The sequence below is a fragment of the Xyrauchen texanus genome, chromosome 16, assembly GCF_025860055.1.
Source record: "Xyrauchen texanus isolate HMW12.3.18 chromosome 16, RBS_HiC_50CHRs, whole genome shotgun sequence".
Taxonomy (NCBI): Eukaryota; Metazoa; Chordata; class Actinopteri; order Cypriniformes; family Catostomidae; genus Xyrauchen; species Xyrauchen texanus.
Genome location: NC_068291.1, coordinates 1144505 through 1151593, shown reverse-complemented (window position 1 = coordinate 1151593; position 7089 = coordinate 1144505).

Genomic DNA, 7089 nt, shown 5'->3' with positions numbered 1-7089 from the left:
AGACCGGGGCAGGCGAGGGCTCTGGCTCGCAGACCGGGGCAGGCGAGGGCTCTGGCTCGCAGACCGGGGCAGGCGAGGGCTCTGGCTCGCAGACCGGGGCAGGCGAGGGCTCTGGCTCGCAGACCGGGGCAGGCGAGGGCTCTGGCTCGCAGACCGGGCAGGCGAGGGCTCTGGCTCGCAGACCGGGCAGGCGAGGGCTCTGGCTCGCAGACCGGGCAGGCGAGGGCTCTGGCTCGCAGACCGGGCAGGCGTGGGCTCTGGCTCGCAGACCGGGCAGGCGTGGGCTCTGGCTCGCAGACCGGGCAGGCGTGGGCTCTGGCTCGCAGACCGGGGCAGGCGTGGGCTCTGGCTCGCAGACCGGGGCAGGCGTGGGCTCTGGCTCGCAGACCGGGGCAGGCGGAGACTGGGGAGCAGAAGCCTTTCCTCTTCTCCTCCTCCGGGCGGATCGAAGCAGGCAACGCTGGCTCGTTGGCTGTGGTAGGCGTGAAGGGACAAACCACGGGCGAAGGGAGAGTTACCACTGTGGGAGGAGTGGCAGGGTTCTCCTCGATGACGCCCACAGTAAACGGTGAACCGCAGGCCAGCAGAGTCTCCTCCACGAACGCGTTGAGCGTCCAGCCGCGCGTTGCCTGTGGCAACCGCTCCTTGAGCGCACTGTTCAGGCTCGCCCGGAAAAACCCCATCAGGTCGGAGTCAGGGAATTCGGTGGCACTCGCAATCGCGGATGTGGTCCTCCACCGGACGATTTCCCTGACTAAGGCTGAGCAGCTGACAGCTCGCTTTTCGAACCGCTGGATCCATGTTTGGTCATTCGTTCTGTTACGAATGGAGGCAGCGAAGCAGACGAGGAGATGCGGATCCAATCACAGTTCAACTTTATTAAGTAAACAAACAGGCAAAACACGGAAACAAAGGAAAAACCCTCAATGGGGAAATAAAACATAAAACTAGAAAACACGGGCAGGGAACACATACCAGGCTAACAACAACATTCAACGAACAACAAGGGGTGAACAAAAAGCAGGGCTTAAATACACAGTGAGTGATGACTGAATGAGATACAGGTGAAAACAATGAACAAAATGGCAGTGAAGATGGCAGGTGGATTCTGGGAAGTGTAGTTCTAAACAATGACAAGTGAACACGAAGGCTAACCAAAAGACAAAAGTGAAAACTAAGGAATGCAAAGGTGGCAGACAAAGGGCAACAGTGAAACAAGACAAGGAATTCCTAACAGCCAGCTATTATAAGAGAAGGAACCATTCATCATCCACTTGGGTTATCACAATACCATAATCACATCTTGCCGTACCATAATACTACGTAGATTCCACTCATGTTTTTTTTCTTGAATAATAATAATATTCTGAGATGTATTATCATAAAAATAAATACAAGAAAAGGAAAAAATATCAGTATTTTATAATAAATGATTAATCTTTAATAATTACTACACTGGTGGCCAAAATTTGGGAATAATGTCCAGATTTTACAGTTTCAGAAGGAAATTGGTAATTTAATTCACCAAAGTGGCATTCAACTGATCACAAATATATTCAGGACATTACTGATGTAAATAAACAACATCATCACTATCTGAAAAAAGTCATTTTAGCAGCATCACTCCAACACCTTATCCTTGAGGAATCATGATAAATTGATCATTTGATACTAGAAAATCACTTGCCATTATATCAAACACATCTGAAAGATATTTGGGTCATTAAATGAAGCTGAACAATGTCTTTGTGTTTGTGTTTGAGTTTCCACAGTTTGCAATAGACTGGCATGTCTTAAGGTCAATAATGGCAAAAAAGAAACCGCTTTCTCTAGAAACTCTATTCAAGGCTACCTATTCAATAAATAAATTTAAGGGCCTCCACCCACATACACGTTGAAATGTTGAAGAGCCCAAATCAATGCCAGCACCTCTTTCTCGATCGTTGAGTTGTTACATTTTTAGTTACATTTCTTTGTAGAATTTAAACACATGAAACACATTTTATTTCATTTGAACATTAGAATTATACACAAATTACACAGCAAAACATACCAAATCAAATTTTTGAACTTTCTACAATAAACACATTTATAATAAATAGTTTCTTTGAAAAGAAACTTACTGGTCTTTCCACTCCATTATCATCCTTCTGCAGCAACACTGCACCTGTACCCACCTGACTGGCATCTGCTTGGATTTTGAAAGGCCGATCCCACAGCAAGAATAGAGGCAATGCCCAACAGTTTTGCATATTCAATTGCACGTTGACCGTTTTGAGAGCACTCAAATTTGGTCTTGGCTTTCAAAAGATTAATAAGGCCACCACTGTTGAAAAATTAGCACAAGATTTACAATAGTAACCTGCCATCGCTAAGAAACATGTTAATTCCTTCTTGGTGGTAAGAGGTGGAAAATGATTGAATGCTAAGTCTTTCGTGTGTATAGGATGCATAGGTTCTATAGATGTAGCAGTTCTTTCTACCCCTGACATAAGCTGCTAGTAAGAGAGGGCAGTGCATTTCAATTACGCTCTTGTTTGGCGCATATAAAAGTGACCGTAGTGTCGCTATACACGCGTGCATCTTTGCGTCAGTGAACGAGTCACCGTACTCCCGGCGTGGCATGTGAATGCCTGAGAGGGTAGACTGAGGAGCTTTGTGGGATGTTTTTTGACGTTCCTGTGCTATGTGCAGGCCAATGTGCAAAGGACGTTACAGTGGGTTTTGGCTCTCGTCATATTCGGAGTGGTTGACACTCACATGATCAGCTGGACTGCTGGTTTGGGCCTGCGATGGGATGCCTTTATATTTTATTGCAAATGTGTCATAGGTAACAACGTTAATCAAAGCCTCAAGGGGCATGTAATAGATGGTCAGCCACATAGCTGTCACCAGTCAATTCTGCAGTCTTGGTCTTTCTCTTTTGTTTGGTTTTCAGGTGAATTGATTTTGTTTAGTATGACTTACTTATTTTGAGTTTGTTTTTGTCTATCATACACACTATATGTATATGTATGTGTGTGTGTGTGTGTGTGTGTGTGTGTGTGTGTATTCCTTATTTGTGATTTGATTAGAGATTGTTTATATATATTTCCTTTTTTTCTTGTAATTTATTTGAGCTAGTTTGCAAATTGTGGCTGTTCTCTTCCTGCTTTTGTCCATCAGCAAACCAGTTGTCGTGGTTGCCGGACGTGGCACCTCGATTAGATGTACAGAACTGGTTTGGTGAACCCTTTATAAATGGTTGTATGAGGCGTGTTATGCCAGTTTTTAGGAAATCATCTGTTAAGTGTGTGTTTGTCTTATTTCTTTCCTTCAGAATTGGGGCGGCCAGTTGCAGAGGATGAGCATCTCCTTGCGTTGTGGTGGTGGGTCTCTCGCCTGAATGCTGTGTTCACTATCAGGTGTGGCGTGCTGTGTTGTGAGTGTGCACATATGATTGCTGTGTCCATTCTGCTTGAGAGAGCCGGTCCCCAATTCTGAGGTGGTAAGGTCCATTTGTGTCATTAATGTGATTAATGTTGTTTTGATGTGTTGAGGTGTTTTTATGTCTTAAAGCTTGATATTTTTATGGGATTCAAATAAAGTTTCTATTTGTTTTACTCAACCTATGTCTGATACCTGACTCAGCCGTAAACAAATCTGTGAGCCTTGCTCAAACGTAAAGGGCGTTTCCCCGGACAAAGGCCCCCGGGGTGGCGTAGTCGTTGACTGGGTAGCAGTCCACTTTATTCTGTGGTCTGTTTATCCATGCTGAAGTGTGAGGGTTAGGGAGAATTTACTAGATGTTCCAGTATTCCTCCCTCCAGTTATGATTGCCACATAGACATGTGAACAATGCAAGTGTTTGGCAAAGATGTTCCTCCCATGTTTGAATATAAACAATCACGTCGTCTAGATAAACAGCACACCCTTCCAGTGCTGAGCTCACTTGGTTCATCAATCACTGGAAGTTTGCAGGTGTGTTCTGAAGGCCGAAACTCATAATGGTGTAAGAACACAGACGGTGTTATAAATGCAGAAATCTCCTGAGCATGTGGTGTTAATAGAACCTGATAATATCCTTTGAGGAGATCATCTTAGTTACAAACCTAGCCGAACTCACGCAATCCACACAATCTTCAATGTGTAGAAGCGGGAACAAATCAGGCTTTGTAACATTATTCACCTGTCTGTAGTCCTTACAAAACCTAAAAGTTTTATAAGGCTTAGTGACCTAAAGACAAGGTGATGTCCAGCTCGACTAAGACGGTTTTTCTAAGCTATTATCTAAAATCTATTTGACTTCACCCTCCAGGATTTTTTGTTTTTCCGGCAACACGTGATGAAATCTCTGCCGGATAGGTTGTAAATCTGCCTCATCTCTATCGTGATCTTTTAAAGCAGTTCGCGAGGGTGTATCTGAAAACAGTGATGGAAGCTCACAAGGAGCATTGCAAGCACTTGATCACCAGTGCTAAATTCCCTGCCCTACGATCAAACCAGGATCTCATTTTTTATTGGTTTTACTGACCATCCTACCTGCTATAGTAACTTACATCGAAACCCATTAGTATATTCCAACAGGTTAACATGTGATTCTGGGTTAACCAAGTCATCTTGCAAAGCAGCCAATGGACCCCTCACCTTATGCCCAAACACCAACTCATTTGGACCAAAGCCTGTGCTCTCCTGGGTAACTTCTCGCATGGCTAACATTAACCACAGAAGACCCTCCTCCCAGTCTTTGTTAACTGCTTCAGGGTTAGGTGAAAATGCTTGAGGACTCCTTGACTTTGTGGATGATATGCACTACTCTTCTGATGATTAACCTGCAACTGCTGCAATATTTGAGTGAACATTTTAGATGTGAAATTAGACCCCCTAACACTTTAGATGGAAAGATTTAAATTAATTGATTTAACACTTTCCCAACTGACTTGGTGTTAATCAATCTCAATGGATAAGCAGCTGGATAATGTTTTGTCTGACACATGACAGTCAAAATGTACATGGAACCTGACTTAGACGGACTCAGTGGACCAATACAATCAATAATCAAAAGTTCAAAATAGTTCAAGTTCAAAATCAAAATATAATAGGAACAAGATATAATGTTGCAAGCACTATGACCTGATTAGGTTTGCCAGTTAGTTCACAGGTATGACATGTTTTAAGAAAACTAGCCACATCTCTCTTTAAACCTTTAAAGCCTGAGCCCAAAATTCCGAAAATTCCATTCTGTGTCAGAATATGATGTATTATATTCATATTCATATAACATCAAACACCTGAACTATATAAACCATATTGAAGAGAAGAACTAGGGCTTTCAAATTATATGAATATATGTATGATTATTTAAGGCTAATCATTATCAATAAGATTTCAATCTTCTCCAGCCACCATACTTCATCAGACAACTGCATTTTCAACCATTTTAATAACAAGCTAGAGGAAATCTTAGAGATAATTGTGTGGGCAATGTAGAATAGCAGACAGATTAGAAATATGATCTATTGTTTAAAATTGTCTCTGAAATTTATCTGGGTTAAGTTCACCGGTCTACGCTCATCTCCTGGTGCCGCATGAATTTGTTGCCATTCCTTAAACAATATTAAACTGTTGATGAAGGCAATGTCTATGAAGCAGAAATATGAGTCTTCCACCACTTCTGAGTTTTTTGTAGGACATCTTAAGATTTTATCATTTGGTCTGACCTATCAACACCACCCATGTTTTTGTTATAATCGCTGATGACAGTGGGCTGGAGGGCTACTTCTTTTGTCCAGTTGCCATAATTTTTTCCAAACCTAGTAATTTCGGTTGAGCCATTCGCATTGTGGAAATTGGAGAGGCACATGACTTCACTTGTGTCCTTCCACTGAATTACAAGTATATTCCCCTCAATCCAACACCACCTCAAATCCCCACAAGCTGTCTTGCATACCCCTCTTTTGATGTCTTTAAATTCTGCAGGAAACCGTTCAGGATTCACCCTGCATGTCCCACAGTTATTAGTTCCCATTTCTAACAACTTAACCATAAGAGCTGGGGATGTGTAAAAGTTGTCAAACCAAACATTTTGGCCCTGGTCTTTGAATGGCTGCAGTAATGATTCATCTACTTTGGTGGCCAAGTCAGTGGCACACCCATCATGATTACCTGTGTAAACATTAAAGTTGAGAGTATACCCAGAGTCTGATGTAGCAATTACTCATAATTTAAAACCCCACCGAGTAGGCTTGCCCTTCATGTATTGTTTAAATCTTGACCGAGCTTTAGACTTTACCATACGTTCATCTATTGCAAGATTCTGGTTAAGCTGTCAGAGCTGCTGGCATTTTTGTTTAAGGTGGTCCATAAGATAAAGCAACTTTCTAAGACGATCCTAATTATCCTCTGTGGTAGGGTCTACAACATGTAGAGCTGCTAAAAGTGCTTTGTAGCGGTCATGCGACATAAATCCCCTCGCCCACGAGCCCTGAAGTGACTTGGTTCCCCAATGACGATGGGAATCAAGGAGAATTGAAAACCCCATGTAAATGAGCAACCCAAGAAATTTATAAAATTAATTGGGGGTCACCTCCATCCAAGCTCCTTGGTAGCTAGAATATGATGGACAGTTAAGTACGAGCTCCCACCCATAACGGTTTGTAAAGCTGCATATCTCAGCAACTACAGCTAGAGTAAAATGAGTATGAAAAAGTCAATTTCTCACAACATCATATTGGAGGTTGAACGTAACGTTGAGCGTGACGTACGCTACACAAGTCAATACCTGAATGGATGGCTAGGCTGAAATGGGAGAGGTTTTGGTGCTTGTGAATCAATGTCAGAGTACGAGGGATAAGAAACAGAGTCAGAGAAGCGTTTCTGCTTTCTAGATGACTTGGGACGTGTGCAAGAATGGCTAGTCATATCCAAAATAATAAGAGTAACAGTGTTAGTGTTACTGTGAGTATCAGTCATATTCGAAATAGAAACAAACAATACATACACATTCATACATACCCAGTTGATGGTCTTGGCTGGGGATCAGGTTCCATCTCATGCTCCATATCCTCGTGGTCCGGGTCTTCCTGCAGTAGTTCCTGGTCCAGCAGACCT